This window comes from Macaca fascicularis, chromosome 9 (genome assembly GCF_037993035.2).
Source record: "Macaca fascicularis isolate 582-1 chromosome 9, T2T-MFA8v1.1".
Taxonomy (NCBI): Eukaryota; Metazoa; Chordata; class Mammalia; order Primates; family Cercopithecidae; genus Macaca; species Macaca fascicularis.
The window spans coordinates 13,805,816-13,821,243 of NC_088383.1; positions in this window are offsets into that span (position 1 = coordinate 13,805,816).

The following is a 15,428-nucleotide window of genomic DNA, read 5'->3' on the forward strand; positions in this document are numbered from 1 at the left end:
TCCCACTTCAACTCATTTCAAGCTCTCCCACGAAGTCACTGAGCGGGGAATGGGCCGAGATACACACGATCAGCTTTCCCAAGCCAGTACAAGCTGGCTCCAGCACTCCCCAGTGGGGACCAGACGTCTGAGACCAAACGAAACGTTTAGGCTCGCAGTTGTCACTACTGTCTTAGAGTCGGGTGGAAGGACAAATTCTGGGATTCTGTATTTTTGTGGTAGGTGTTTTTTTTAGTTTTTCTTTATTTTTTGCTTTTTGGGTTTTGTTTGTTTTGAGATGTAGTCTCACTCTGTTGCTCAGACTGGAATGCAGTGGCGCAATCTCAGCTCACTGCAACCTCCACCTCCCAAGTTCAAGCAATTCTCCTGCCTCAGCCTCCCAGGTAACTGGGATTACAAGCGTGCATCACCACGCTTGGCTAATTTTTGTAATGTTTTTTAGTAGAGACGAGGTTTTGCCATGTTGGCCAGACTGGTCTTGAAATCCTGACCTCAGGTGATCCACCCGCCTCAGCCTCCCAAAGTGCTGGGATTACAGGCGTGAACCACCATGCCTGGCCATATTTATTTATTTTTTGAGACAAAGTTTTGCGAGTTCACCCAGGCTGGAGTGCAGTGGCCTGATCGTGGCTCACTGTGAGGCAGGAGAATAAGGCCTGGAGGCAGGGAACTTAAGGGCAGCCAACCCATGCTGACTTCCTAGAACTAAATCAAAATGAAAGCACTTTAGCAACGACAGGAATGTGAATGTCTTTGTAACTTCACTTCATCCTCTCTATTTACATAGACCACATACACCAAGTAACATCCTCTCCATTTACAATAGGGTGCATTCTGAGTAAATGAGTCTGTAGCTTCACTTCATTCTTGGTTACATGCCAGGTAACCAGTGGGAAACCTCTAGAGTGTTGAAACTCCAACAAGGTCTGTAACCGGGGCTCTGGAGCCCCTATACTTGGGCCACTCCCGTTCTATGGAATGTACTTTCGTTCTCAATAAATCCTTGTGCGTTTTGTCCCATTTTTTGTCAGAGATGCCGAGTACCTGGACACCTTCTACCGATTACAACTGCAACCTCTGCCTCCTGGGTTCAAGCGATTCTCCTGCCTCCGCCTTTTGAATAGCTGGGATTACAGGTGCGCGCTACCATGCCCAGCTAATTTTTGTAATTTTAGTAGAGCCAAGGTTTCACCATGTTGCCCAGGCTAGTCTTGAACTCCTGACCTCAAGAGAGCTGCCTGCCTTGGCTTCCCAAAGTGTTGAGATGACAGGTGTGAGTCACTGTGCCCGGCCAGTGTTGTAGAAGTTTTTTTAAACAACTACCTACTATCTCTCCTGGTTCTAATAGTAATTTTTTCCCAATCGTCTAGGGAGTTGGAGAACTCAATCCAATCTCTCGTGGAAATTTACATCAATCTAACATTCCTCAATCTGGAAAAGATCTTATGAGTCTTCTACTTCAAACCATTCATTTCAAGATGTGGAAACTAAGGCTGAAAGAGATAAAGTGACTTATCCAAGATCCCAGGTAAAGTTTCCAAAGAAATCAGAACTAACATCTAGTTCTCCTGGTAAGTGTGTGTGTGTGTGTTTCTACTACAATTTGCTACTCCTCAAAGATGTAGAAACAGGGGCCCTGCCTCTGAACAATACATGAGAGGGAGCCCATATATTGTTCTGGATGGGTTAGAGGTGGACATCAGCCACCAATGTACAGTACATTATTACCCCTCTTTACTTTTGCTATGGTAAAGGGACAAGGAGTAGCAACCTGGGAGGAAGAGAAATTAGCTTTTGACCATAAACCTATAGCATTTGCCTCGAAATCAGTTTGAAGAAACCGTGACAGAACTCAACTCTGGAGCCCCAAGTATGCGTTCCTTGGATCCAAGGAAAATCATGCCTTCCACCAAGCTCTGTAAGAGGCAGAATTGCATGGCACTTTATAAATCGATAGGGGATTTTTGTTTGCTTGCTTGTTTGTTTGTTTCTTGGGAGCTAGAGGTGGTAGCAGGGTCAGCTGCAACAAGATGGTGGTGAAAAATAGCGAGTACATGGGGAAAAAAGGAAGCTGCACATTTCCTCCCAAAATACAGAGGGTGCCTTGACCTTAAAGTCACCAGGGGCAGAGAGAACACCTCTCCCTGGCAGTTGATTTTGACTCAAAGTACAAAACAGCTGAAAGACGAGAGGCAACAACCGGCCATTGTTTGAATCTACAGACATTCAAGTGAAGTTTTGTCTCCTCTGCATTTTTACATAATGCTAAGAAAGGCTGGGATTATCAGAGATGGAAACTAAATGATCTCAGGATAGCCTCCTCACTGTTCTTTACAACACTAGCAGCATTCTTGCCCCTCAGTAGTGCTTACCCTGAGAAGCAACCATTTTCCATCCTTGATACTCAGCTCAGTGCAGCCCTGACAAGCTCTGAGGGCAGGAACCGATTTTGTTGGACCTTCTTGAGAACTATTGGCTGAGGAGTGTGGGAGCCTCTGTGGACTGTGTGGGGTTCGTGTTAACTTCGACAGTTGCTTATAATGGAGTCAGACTAGTTTTTTCATATCTAAATTGATTTCATTATTTTATATTCTCAAGTGGAGAATGAAGTTTGGGTAAAAGCAAGTCCTGGCTACATGTCGAACTCAATCATCAGCCTTTCTTCTCTCCGAGGCTCCTTTCTTTCCCACGCATGTGGTGAAGATGCATAGGTTAGTTTCAGTCTTTCCCAAGTGGCCTGTCAGCTGTGCTCCTGGAGTCTGTGGGCTCTCCCTTCCCTCCGGGATCCCACTTTACTGCCAGCTGGGTGCTAACACACCCTTTGATAGGATGGCATTCCCTGTCCCTGGTTCCAGTGGGGAGATGGGACTGCATTAGTAATTAAAAACTTAATTTGAATTAAAGTCTCCTTTTTAGTTTAATGTAGTTTGAATTAGGTTTTCTAACATTTGGAACCAAAGAATCTTGACTGAGTTCACTTCACTGCTATATATATTTAGCTTGTTTCTATCAACCTGGCAGGTATCTATTTCTCACGCGTGGCACACTCAATGTAATTTATTTCTTTTCACCCTCTAAGTGAGCTCTATGTGGATTTTTCCATGTTTCCACCTGTTCCCTAGTGGCTGCTACTAAAGGGTATGGATAATTAAATGAAATTTCATTGTAGGGGGTGAGATGGATTTTATAGTAATGTGCTAAATATGACTTTCCTCAGTGTCCAAGACAAAAATCATTTAAGAAGTGAAGCCTTCCCAGTAGATCCACTCAATGGCATATTCCAGTTCCTACCCATTTTCCAAAGTGCTTCATCTCTACAATCTTCCAACACCATATGAACTCTCTACCCACCTAAAGTGTATCCTGCAGTGCCTCAGCCCCTAGAGACAGCTCCCCAAATAGTTGCTCTTATTAATATTCTACTCTGCAATTAGCTTGATGGCTTTGGAAGCAGACAGTTCAAGGTTCACAAACCTAGCTCCATCACTTACTAGTTATATGAATGAGGAGGAAGTTAGCCTTTCTGACCTGTATTTTCCTCATCTGTACAATGGGGCTCCATTTTTTATTGTAAAATACTTGCTCCAGGCCAGTTGTGAAGATTCAATAAGATAATAAAGAAAAAAACAAACAAACCCAGAACCTGGTGCAGACTAAATTATAGCCCAGGGCCTCACACTGGGGGGGCCCCCTCCACATGGGTCAAAGCCATTAGGTATAGTCCTGTGTTCATTTGACTGTTGTTAGTCAGTCAGAGTGCACCTTGTCAGTGGTGCTGAACATCTTTTTAATAGCATTGGATTTAAACCATGCTGACCTTATTCTAGCCTTCAATTTCTTCACTCACAGTACCCTTTTAAGGAAAGAACAACTTGGCAGTATCAAATAAGACCAGCTGCCCTAAATTAAGATTTTAAACATTTAGTTTAGTTCTAGTTTGAAAAGGACCAAATGTCTCCCAAAAACTCTCTGATGTCTGGAGAAGTATTTTTATTTGGAAAGGGCACCATTTTGTTCTCTAAATGCCTTGAAGTTGGCTATTCATAAGATATTGCATTTTTAAATTAAATAATTAAAATCTAAGCTGTTTTCCAATTGCTCCTGATATGATTTGGCTCTGTGTTCCCACCCAAATCTCACCTTGAACTGTACTCCCATAATTCCCACATGTTGTGGTAGTGACCTGGTGGGAGATAATTTGAATCTTGGGGGCGGTTTCCCCCATACTGTTCTTGTGGTAGTGAATAAGTCTCCCAAGATCTGATGGTTTTATCAGGGGTTTGTGCTTTTGCATCTTCCTCATTTTTCTATGGCCACCACCATGTAAGAAATGCTTTTCACCTCCCGGTATGATTCTGAGGTGTCCCCAGCCATGTGGAACTGTAAGTCCAATTAAACCTCTTTTTCTTCCCAGTCTTGGGTATATCTCTATCAGCATCAAGAAAAGAGACAAATACAGCTCCCTACGATTCCTTTTTAAGATGTGGTTTTCCCTGGGATGTCAAGCTCAGTTCTACTGAGGAAAACACATCTCCTGGGAGAAGAAATGGGTTTTTAGGGGTGTGCTCTTTCCACTTCTGCTATATTGTCTTTGCTTTTAGGGATAATCAAATCAATAAAAGACATTGCTAGCTGGGTGTGATGGCCCATGCCTGTAACCCCAGCACTTTAGAAGGTCAAGGTAGGATTGCTTTGAGTCCAGGAGTTCTAGACCAGTCTGGGCAATATAGTGAGACCCTGTCTCTACCAAAAAAAAAAAAAAGAAAAAAGAAAAATAGGCAGGTGTGATGTTGCATGCCCATAGTCCCAGCTACTTGGGAGGTTGAGAAAGGAGGATCACTTGAACCTGGGAGGTCCAGGCTGCAGTGAACTATGATTGTACCACTGATACCCCAGCCTTAACGATAGAGACCCTATCTCAAAACAAAACAAACAAAAGAAAAACATATTGCTTTTTGATTCTTGGGCGAAGGCCTATAAGTTAGAAACTTTCGTCCATCTAGGTTCATTGGAAATGTCATGCAGAAATGATAGCTTGTAGAGAGGATGAAGAGGAGTGAAGGAGATCGATGAGTTTGGAATCAGCAAATGAGGCTCAAGTGACCTGAAGACCCTTACTGGGAGGGTCCCTGTATGAAATCAATGCCAGACACCATGGGCCGATCACCCACTAATGATCAAGCATGTGGGAAGTTCTTACCATTCATGACCTCATGGACCCTGACGCTTTTAGTCCCATTTCACAGATCCATTCCAGGGCTGTCTGACCCGAAAGCCTGGCCCTTTCTATTGTACTAGCCAACCTTTCTAGGACTGAGATGAGACAACTACAGTGCAGGTCTACTCGGAAAGTCACCACTTCTGCAAAAAAAGATCTCACATCTTCCCATATCACTCTGTACATCATTCTGATGGCTTTGGTAAACAGGGAGGAAGCTTTGGGTAATGGAATGAGCAAACCCTCAAGGCCCTGGGGGCAAGTCTCAGCTCTTTTTACTAGTTGCATGACCTTGTGATGATAATAGCTGAATAAACTGAACTGTGTACTCCCAAAATTTGTATTTTGAAGCCCTACCCGCAACGTGATGATATGGCAGGTAATTAGAGTCAAACGAGATGTAAAGGTAGATGCTAATGTAATGGCATTGGTGTCATTATAAGAGGAGAAGATACCAGAGAGCTTGCTCTCTCTGCCCAGGCAGAGGGAAATGCCATGTGGATGCATAAGGAGGAGGTGGCTGTCTACAAGCCAGGAAGAGAGCCCTCACCAGAATTTGAATCTTCTAGCACGTTGATCTGGACTTCCAGGTTCCAGGACTGTGAGAAAATGAATTTCTGTTGTTTAAGCCACCCAGTCTGTGGTATTTTGTAATAGCAGCTCAAGTAGACTCATACAGTGGTGAATACCATTCTAAGCACTTTAGAGACATCAACTATCCTAATGTATAACTACGAGGAAGATATTATCACCTGTATGTTACAAATGAGAAGCCAAAAGCTTAGCGAGGCCATATGCCTTAGGGGTGAAAAATAGTTTAGATAATACACAAAAAATACCAGCCCCAGCAGAAAGAGATCAGGATTGGCCCAGTGCCAAGGATGACAGAGATTGAATGCAAAGGGGAACAAGGAAAGTTTTGGGAGTGATGGAAATATTCTGTGTCTCATTTTATATCTTGGAGGTAGTCACATGGGTGTATATATTTGTCAAAACTTACTGAGCTATAGAGTTAAAATGGGTATATTTTACTGTATGTAATTTATGACCCAAAGATGATTGAAAATTTTTTAAAAAGTGGTTGTAGCCAAAAAGAAAGATAGGAACTAGAGTTAGAACATTTGTGTCTGAATTGAATTCCAGCTCCACCACGTATTATTTATATGCTTTTGATCAAGTTATTAATCTCTCTGGGTCTCTCAGCCTTCAGTTTTTCATCTCTTAAATGGTAGTAGTGTTTTCTCAATATACATTTTAAGACTGTTATGAAAGCATTTCATACTATATTTTATTCATTTTTACATTCATCCAACAAGCATATAAAGAGCACATACTGTGAGTCAGGCACTGTTGTTGTAGGCAGGACAGATGCACCATTCCGGGAAGTACAGCAGGAAACCAAACAGAAGGGGGACAGGAGACCAAGATAGGGGGACTGCTTGAGCCCAGGAGTTCGAGACCAGCCTGGGCAACAAAGTGAGACCCTGTCTCTATTAAAACACACACACACGCACACACACACACCCCTATGTATGTGTATGCATAAAACTGACAGGGACTCTGTGCCCATGGAGCTAATTTTCTTTTTTCTAAATAAGGGATTTATTAGCTTTTTTTAAAAAAAAAAAAAAAAAAACCTTTTATTTTAGGTTCAGGGGTACATGTGTAGGTTTGTTATATTGGTAAACTCTGTCACAAGGGTTTGTTGAACATATTATTTCATCACCCAGGTACTAAGCCTTGTACCCAATAGTTATTTTTTCTATTTCTCTCCTTCCTCCCACCTCCACCCTTTGGTAGGCCCCTGTCTCTGTTGTTCCCTTCTGTGTATCCATGTGTTTTCATTATTTAGCTTCTACTTATAAGTAAGAATATGCAGTATTGGGTTTTCTGTTTCTGTGTTAGTTTGCTAAAGATAATGGCCTCCAGCTGTACCCCTGTTCCTGCAAAGGACATGATATTGTTCCTTTTATGGCTGCATAGTATTCCATGGAGCTAATTTTCTATAAAAGGAGAGGAAAGACCACAGACAAGTAAAATCACAATTGCAGGTAGAAATACAGTCTATGAATGAAATTAAACAAAGCCATGTTATTACCTAGGGAATATATTGGAGAGAATGCACAGGGAAAGGCTTCCTGAACCTTCAGGGGGTGTCTGAACCAAGTTTTAAGGAAGGAGGAGGAGATCATGCAAGGATCTGAAAGAATGGGTCTCCAGGCAGAAGGAATAAGAAGTGCAAAGGCTGGAATGAGCTTGGGCAGTCAAAGAATCGAAAGCCCAGTATGACTGGAGAGGAGTGAGCCAGGCCGAGGGTTAAGGAACAGGAAGAATAGTTCGAAGTGGGTTTGTGATGAGCATGGATCAAAGGCTATGTTGTGGAAAATTCTTCATGGTGGGGACAACAATGGAAGCCAACAAACTTGTAGGATGTCACGACACTAGCACAGGCACCAGGGCTTGGACCAGGCTGGTGGTCTTAGAGAAGGAGCAAAGCACGTGGACTCTGGATACACGCTGGCGATTGGGTCAGCTGGGCATGCTGCTGTATTGAGGGAGGGGAATAAGAAAGAAAAGACTCAATAATGGCTCTGAGTGGTTTTAACTTCTACAACTGGGTAGATGTTGGTGCCCTCTGCCGAGGGAAGGAAGTGTGGAGCAGGAAGCCCAGCGCTCTGGTTTTGACTTGCTAAATTAGACACGCCTATTAGACAACCGCGTGGAGATGGCAGGTCTGCAGCTGGATATGAATCTGGAGCTCAGGGGCAAGTTCAAGGCTAGAGATGCAAGGAAATGCCTAGAGCAACATACAGCATTTTGTTGTTACCTCTCCTTGCATTCACTCCGGGAACCACCACTTCCTCCTGTCACCTTCTAAAGTATATTTCATTCTCCCTAGATGCCTACAGGGGTGGGAGCTCAAGTGTGGGGGCAGGAAAGTGAGGTAAGCACAGAGGTAGTTCTCATGGTTCTCAGTAGACACGAGACACGATAGCCAGTCACTGCACTTCAATGAGTAGTCTCTTTCCTGAAGGATCATATATATTTGCAGGCTCCCTGTAAGGAGACAAGGTCTAGCTCTGTCACCTAGGCTCGAGTGCAATGGTGCAATCACAACTCACTGCAGCCTTGACCTTCTGGACTCAAGCGATTCCCCTGCCTCAGCCTCCCAAGTAGCTGGGACTGAGTCGTGTGGTGCATGCCACCATGCCTGGCTAATTTTTGTGTTTTTTGAATAAACAGAGTCTTGCTATGTTGCCCAGGCTGGTCCTGACCTCTTGGGCTCAAGCAATCTGCCCACCTTGGCCTTTCAAAGTGCTGGGATTACAGGTATGAGCCACCACTCCTGGCCAGTCCTTCTCATTTTAAAGACTACCTTCTGGTTGGGCACAGTGGCTCATGTCTGTAATCCCAGCACTTTGGGAGGCCAAGGCGGGCGGATCACTTGAGGTCAAGAGATTGAGACCATTCTGGCCAACATATGAAACCCATCTCTACTAAAAATACAAAAAATTGACTGGGCACAGTGGCTCACGCCTGTAATCCCAGCACTTTGGGAGGCTGAGGTGGGCAGATCACAAAGTCAGGAGTTTGAGACCAGCCTGGACAACACGGTGAAACCCCGTCTCTACTAAAAATACAAAAATTAGCCAGGTGTGGTGGCGGGTGCCTGTAATCCCAGCTACTCAGGAGGCTGAGGCAGGAGAATTGCTTGAAATCAGAAGGCAGAGGTTACAGTGAGCCGAGATGGTGCTGTTGTACTTCAGCCTAGGCAACAAAGCAAGACTCCATCTCAAAAAAAAAAAAAAAAGAAAGAAACACAAAAAATCAGCCAGGTGTGGTGGTGCGTGCCTGTAGTCATAGCTACTCGGGAGGCTGAGGCAGGAGGATCACTTGAACCTGGGAGGCAGAGGTTGCAGTGAGCCGAGATTGCGCCGCCCCACTCCAGCCTGGCAACAGAATGAGACTCCTTCTCAAAAAGCAAACAAACAAACAAACAAACAAAAAGACTACCTTCTAAGAAGCACCTTCTTGACCATCCTATCTAAAATGGGTCTTCTCCCTTAGCTTCCACTCCCATGGTAGCATTTCCTCACCCAGCACAATGTTGGTTTCATTGAAAGCAGTCATTTGTAATGATAATCACTAGTTCAAGTTCATTGTCTCTCTCCACCTTTGGAGAGAGGGTTTGACTCTATATTGGAAGGAGATGTACCTGTCGTGGCAATCCTTGTCAGCCAGAGCTAGCATAGTGCCTGTCACACCCTAGGTGCTCAATAAATGTCTGCTGAAGAACTTAATGAGCTATATGTGAGATATCATGGTTCAGAGTGCATTCATTGAAGCTCCAAGCATGGGCTGAAGCAGCCTTATTCCAGATCACCAGGCCCTTAGCCCAAGACCAGAAATGGGTTTTTAAAGATGGCACAGGGAGCAATTATCAGGGAGTGTGGAGACAAACAACATGGCAAATCTCCAAGCCCTGCCAGGCACTGGGCGCCATTTGCATTCATCACTGAGCACCACGGCATATGCAAGCTTGTTAGCAGGATCATGGGCCAGAGATGGATGGATCCACTCCAGCCTCCTGCTAAGCTCCTGAAACGAAAGATTTTTGTTAGTGTTTTGAATTGTTCTCATGAGATGTCATGGCCGGCAAGCTGGAAAACCGTGTGGCTCTTTGCCAGTTGCCTAGTTTTAAATCTAGTCTTCCATGGAAAATGAAATTGAGAAAGAATTTAAGATTTCTAATTGGGATCTGTCCCCTGGAGGGGAGAAGGCTATTTTTATGTTCCAACCCAACACACTGGAGAGATCTGGGAATGCAGCCTGTATCCAACTTGTTTTTTATTTTTTTAAAATTTTTTTTTAGACAGAGTCTCTATTGCCCAGGCTGGAGTGCAGTGGCACAATCTCAGCTCACTGCAACCTCTGCCTTCTGGGTTCAAGCGATTCTCATGTCTCAGCCTCCTGAGTAGCTGGGATTGCAGGCATGCTTTACCACACCCAGCTAGTTTTTGTATTTTTAGTACAGATGGGGCTTCTCCATGTTGGCCAGGCTGGTCTGAAACTCCTGACCTCAAGTGATTCGCCAGCCTAGGCCTCCCAAAGTGCTGGGATTACAGGCGTGAACCACTGTGAGAGAGACTGGAATGAGAAGCTAAGCACTAGCTGTCCTCCAAAGAGGAAGCCGGAAACATCACCCAGGTCTCAGCTTCTCAGCAAGGTTTATCATCCAAATCTGTTCAGAGATAGGAAGAAGGGATTCAGTGGGTCCAGATAAGGAAGTAGGGCTGGGCATGGTGGCTCACACCTGTAATCCCAGCACTTGGGAGGCCAAGGCAGGAGGGCCACTTGAACCCAGGAGTTCAAAATCAGCTGGGGCAACAAAGTGAGACCCCATCTGTACAAAAAAGTAAAAAAATTAGCTGGGCCTGGTGGCCCATTGTTGTGGTCCCAGTCACTCATGTGGAAGATGTGGGAGAATCACTTGAACTCAGGAGGTCGAGGCTGCAGTGAGCTGAGATCGTGCCACTGCACTCCAGCCTGCACAAGAGAGTGAGACCTGTCGAAGGGAGGGGTGGGGAGGGGAGGATTCAGACATTTGTTATCTTGAAATAACAGCCTCTTTCTATGCTGAAGAGTATTAATTTATGCGTGTGAATTACCCAATAGGAAGGCATGAAGGCAAAGGAAAAACCTACACGATTTCCATTACTGGAGAAGAGGGCAGAGTTCATGAGTTAAGAGAAATCGTGATGAATGCAGGGAGATGCTAGAATTTGTGTCTCTTCTGAAATATTGTATATGCCTCTTAGTAAGGGAAAAACCTGTCTCTCCCTCACTAAATAGTGTGATAAAATGCTAGAAGGATCTGCTTGTATCAATCACAGTATTTTGGGAGAAAAGGGAGGGGTTAAATGTTTGCAACCCAAGGAAACAGGAAACAGGAACTAGTGGCTCCCCAAGCCCAAAACCTCAATGGTATTTGATTATTTAAGAGCTGGAAAACGCTGTGTATGACACATCACTCGGGCTTGTTGGCATTTGGTATCTGACACCAAAACGGTCAGGATGAGTTGAGGATCGGGCCCCTGCCTCAGAGATGTAGAACAGTTCTTTGTGAAATGCTGTCTGGTTACTTTCTGGGTGCCCTGATTTGTGGGTGATAATGTTCCCTTTTCCCACCACCATCCAACCCTTGAAAGTCCCACTATAAAAGGAAAATGAAAAAGAGACCAATGGCATGGGTTGAAAAAGTGCAGCCACAACCGACAGGATTTTTAAAGCAGAAACAGGTTCTGTGCGATGCGAGTGAGCACTGTAGGAGAATCCTACCGTTCTTTCATATGCTTCCTGAGCCGGAAGCTTTCCCATTCTTCACGTTCCCCACCCCAATCTGGGTCCCTGCTCCGTGCCAGGGGGGCCATCGGCCACAGTGTGGAGGTGAGGAAGGGCTGCGGGAGCCCAAGCCCTTGCTTGCTGGGGTTCAGGGTGGGATGGAAATTCTACAGTGATGCCAGGACAAATATTCTACTCATCATCACTGATGCTCATGGTCAAAACAAGAAAAAGTTGTGGAAACAAAAATCATTTCTCTCAACATGATGTGTTACTTTCCTCTCTGAAGTGCCCCCTGGTGAATAGTTCTTGGCATCAGGCAGGCTGGGTGGATCTGAAAGGTCTGTGCCTCTGGGACACAGACAGGGCTACCTGGATGGACGCCGGGGAGGCCAGGCCAGCCCCTCCTTCCAGCTGATGCTTAGAAAAACTTTCCACGTGGCCTTGGGTTGGGTAACCCAGAGATCTGCGGCAGCCTGCCTCTTCCAAACTAAACACTCTGGTCTGAGTTGTTAACTCCAACTAAAGTAATGACCTTGGGGAACCCAAAGCAAAATCAAACTTATAAAGAAAACTGGTTTTAAACACAGGCCACAAACAACAGTGTGGCATTTAGGCAAAGCTATCCCTTGGAAGAGATCCACGCACTTGAGCAAGTATGAAAAAATCGGTGCCTTCCACGTATTTTCAGGGGCCATATTGGAAAGCAAGATAGATGTGAAGATGGATGGGTGGGTGGGTGGGTGGGTAAACGGACGGATGGATGGACGGATTGATTGATTGATTGATTTTAAATTTATTCTTGGGGAAATGAGTGCAGAGAAGCTAAGTCATCTCTAGGCATCATAGCGAAAGCACTTCTGAGGAAGAAGAATAAAAGTCAGCACTGTCCTTTAGCCTCTCACAGCAATGGCCTTCTTAAGAAACACTCTTTGTCACTGTAAATTTCCCCACTGAGCCCAGGTAGCCAGCAGAGAGGGTGCTATGACCTGCCTATTTGTGTCCCCCTAAAATACCCATGTTGAAGCTCTACCCTGCAATGTGATGGTATTGAAGGTAATTAGGGAGGCAATTGAGTCATGAGAGTGGAGCCTCACGTTGGGGTTAGTTCCCTTAGCAGAAGAGACAGGAGGCCGGGCACAATGGCTCACGCCTGTATTCCCAGCACTTTGGGAGGCCAAGGTGGGCAGATCACGAGGTCAAGAGATCAAGACCATCCTGGCCAACACGGTGAAACCCCATCTCTACTAAAAATACAAAAAAATTAGCTGGGCTTGGTGGGGGGTGCCTGTAGTCCCAGCTACTCGGGAGGCTGAGGCAGGAGAATTGCTTGAACCCAGGAGGCAGAGGTTGCAGTGAGCCGAGATTGCACCACTGCACTCCAGCCTGGCAACAAAGCAAGACTCTGCTCAAAAAAAAAAAAAAAAAAAAAAAAAAAAAAAGAAAGAAAGAAAAAAAAGAAAGAAAAACAGGAAAGAAACTGGTTCTTCTCTCTCTCTGCTCTCTGTCATGTGAAGACACAATGAGAAGATGCCATCTGCAAACCAGATTTGGACTTCCAGGCTCCAGAACTAAGAGAAATCAGTATTAGTTATTTAAGCCACCCAGTCTATGGTTATAGGCAGCCTGAACTAAAACAGACGGCTATTTAAAGAAGGGATTTGAGTTTGGATTGGAGTTGGCCTGCAGAGCCCTTAGAATTCCTTTTTATCCTGGATTTCTCTGTGCTTTAATTGAGTCTCATACACTCTTTGTTGGATGTTGGACTACATCAGGGAGACCGTGGATGACTTACCAGTGCTTCTGTGATTCCCAGATACCTTGGGGGGTTGCCAATTGCCCCTCATAAAAATACCAAGCCCCTAGTGGTGGTGGAATAGAAATAGTGGAGACAGTGATAAAACTATGTTTGTGGGTATGTACTTGCCTCACCATAGGCTGTACTTTTATAAGGTTAAGTTGAATTATGAAAGCCCAGGTGTGGCAGGCCAACTAAGCTGGCTCCCCTAGGTCCTCAGCTCCTGGTATTCATGTCCCTGTGACTTTCCTGCCCATTGGGCATGCATGGGACCTATGACTTGCTTCTGGTCAGCAGAATATTGCAAAAATGATGGCACGTCACTTCCTCGATGAGATTACCTAAGATTGTGACTTACATCTTGTTGTAGACTTTCTCTTTTGCCCTCTTAGTCTGCACACTTTGATGAAGCAAGCAGCCATGCTGGGGAGGCCCACTTAGCAAGGAACTGAAGGCAGCCAGCAGCCAGGGAGGAATTGAGGGCTTCAGTTCAACAAGCTGCAAGAAACCAAATCCTGCCAGCCATCATGTGAGCATAGAAATGGATTCTTCTCAGTCGAGCCTTCAGATAAGACCCTAGCCCGGCCTGATATCTTGATTGCAGGCTTGTGACAGACCCTGATGCAGAGAACCCAGCTATGCCATGCCTAGATTCCTGAACCATAGAAACTGTGAGATAATAAATGTGTGTTGTTTTGAGCCACTAAGTTTGCAGTAACTTGTTAAACAGCAATAGATCATTAACATATCAGTCTAGAGTGTTTGTATCAGTTTACTGATATTCAGAGCTACTCCAAGGGCCTTAACTTGTATCTTCTTATCAAGGGGACTCCCCAAATAATTTTTCCCAGAATAAAGTGTTTATTCCAAAGGGAAAGAACCTCTTTTACCCTTAGAGCAGTGATTTTTCAATCCTGGCTGCATAGTATCTTTATGCAGAAGGCAGTTTGTTTTGTAGTGCTTTGCTTCATTTTGTTTTTAATGTCTATGCTGGAGGCCCATTCAGGTAGGAAGGGGGAAGCTGGCAGGTGCCCTTTCATTTACAGCTCCCAGTTGTTCCGTTGGGCAACCAGGGTTGAGAACCATTAGTTTAGAGTCACATTATGTAATTGTCTGGCACTTTTATAGTGGCAGTTTTGTCCCTGTTTCCAGCATCTAAAGGTCCAGAAATATTGAAGTCTACTCCCAGCATACCCAGCTACACAATAAAGACATGTTTTTAATAAAAGGACATTTCTCTGTCTGGTTTAAATATTCTCATTTTATTGGACAGGAAGAAATGAAATGCCAGGCCATTTAGTTCATGCCCAAGCATCTGGCAACTGGAGATTCATCTCGTAGGGGCAGAATAATGCAGCCAAGTTGTGATCTTTCAAGGGAAGCAGGATTAGTTGGAAAAAACAGATAACAAAAATGTTTCACTTTAGTTCTCTTTTTTAGCCTCCTTTCTGAGCCCTTAGCAAAAGTGGAAGAAAGCTGCAGACAAGCTAATTACAGTTTTACCCCTTCGCTATGTGCAGCCTCTAGGGCCAAAGCCAATATGATCTGGAGACACGCAGGGAGTGGCAGCAGGAGGGCAAAGGGGGGAGAAAAGCAAGGGGTTTTCTAAAAAAAAAGAAAAAAGAAAAGTGTTTCTCCTTCCTTGGAGAAACATTTACTGGGACACCAAGAAGTGAATTTGCCATGTAGCCATCTTATTGTATAGTCGGTCATTCAAGGTGGGGAGCCAGTGCTACTATTGGAGGATGTTTTGCATGATCTTATAGTCCAGGAGAGTTGGAAGCTAGAAAGACTTGGAAGCTAAAAAAATCTTTAGATATAGAACAAACAGTTTTGAATCATAGCAGTTCAACAGCTAGAGGATTTAGCCATGAAACTATTCTGGTGTAGCAGTTTTCTTGAGGCCAGACACTGACGAGACCCTAGAACCCAAGGAGTGATTGTCACGGCCCCTGCTTTTGGCCAGGGCTGAGGCAAGATGTGAGGCTAGGATGCAGAGGAAGAGGAGGAAACCTGAGTGGTGAAGAATCCTTTGTCTCCTTCACTCCACACCTCCAGTTCTTACGATGC